This window comes from Engraulis encrasicolus, chromosome 15, assembly GCF_034702125.1.
Source record: "Engraulis encrasicolus isolate BLACKSEA-1 chromosome 15, IST_EnEncr_1.0, whole genome shotgun sequence".
NCBI lineage: Eukaryota > Metazoa > Chordata > Actinopteri > Clupeiformes > Engraulidae > Engraulis > Engraulis encrasicolus.
In genome coordinates this window covers 39,006,159-39,007,417 of record NC_085871.1, presented here as the reverse complement: position 1 = coordinate 39,007,417, position 1,259 = coordinate 39,006,159, and positions in this window count along the sequence as shown.

The window sequence follows — 1,259 nt, the reverse complement described above, 5'->3', positions numbered from 1 at the left end:
CAATGCTTTGTTTTTCCAAGCGAATGCACGCAAAACAGCTAAGACGTAATTTCATGAAATGTCTTTGTATGACCAGCGCATGTATAGGCTATAAATAAATGACAATTATTAGCCGACTTGGCTTGACCCATGGTCGGCTGTCAATTAAGGAAGTTGATATCGGACTTCACAGAAGTCGGGTATATATTTATCATCAACTCTTCACTTCACACATCGTTTGGGTCAGTCAATATAGCCTAATTTAATTAACATTTCATCCGTTCACAATTGCGTTGTTTTCCCGGATAGACTTCACTGTTAGCTCTGGCTGAAACAGCAAGCTGAGCGTGGGTAAATGGTGATGAACACCAGCTAAATTTTGGCTAACAAATCAATGGATAACTGGAATTAGGACAGCTGGGTGGCTGTCCTAAAGTTAGGACCAATTATTTAGGATTTTTCGAAGTTAGGATGCTTCTGTAATACCCCTTTCTTAACTTAAGATAGGATGCGCAAAACAACTTAGGAAACGCTGTTCTGTAATACGCTTTTCCTAAATTCGGTCCTAAAGTGCCGTTGCCGCGGTAACTAGACAGATAAGATAAGATTTTCAAGATAGGAAGTTTCTGTAATACGCCCCCAGGCACTTTGATTAGTTGTTAACTATGTTGGCACATGTCCTACCAGGGATTTTGGCCCATTTTTTTCATTGCAAATAGCTAAGCTGGTCCAAATGGCATGGATGTTGAGGATGGACATTCATTTTCAGCACTCTTCAAATACTATCTAAAGGATTGAGGGCTGAACCACTCCATGACCATGGTTTTAGTATCCTTGAAGAACATTTGAACTATTTTGGATGCAAGTTTTGGGTTATTATCTTATTGAAAGATCCAGTGAAGATCTTATCTACCTCTATGAGTATATTTTTGCAAGGTCACTTTCCACATTCTATCATAATTTTCAGTTTTTATGGTGCCGTACCCCCAAACAAGGTTTCCTGTGGCTGAGGCTGCCACAGAATGATGCATCCACCACCATGTTTAATTGTGGAAACCATCTTATAACGATTCAAGGCCTATCCCTTTCTTCACCTGACAGAAGCAGAATTCATGCATCAAAGCAGGTGCAATTGAATATAGCAGATGAAAGCAGAGATGTTCAAAACTCATTTTTAACTTTCAAATGTTCACAGGCAAAGCTCAATAACACTCTGATATGCACTGCCTTTAGTAAAGGGGTTCTTCTGTGATGATGGCCCCAAAGCCCAATATGATGAC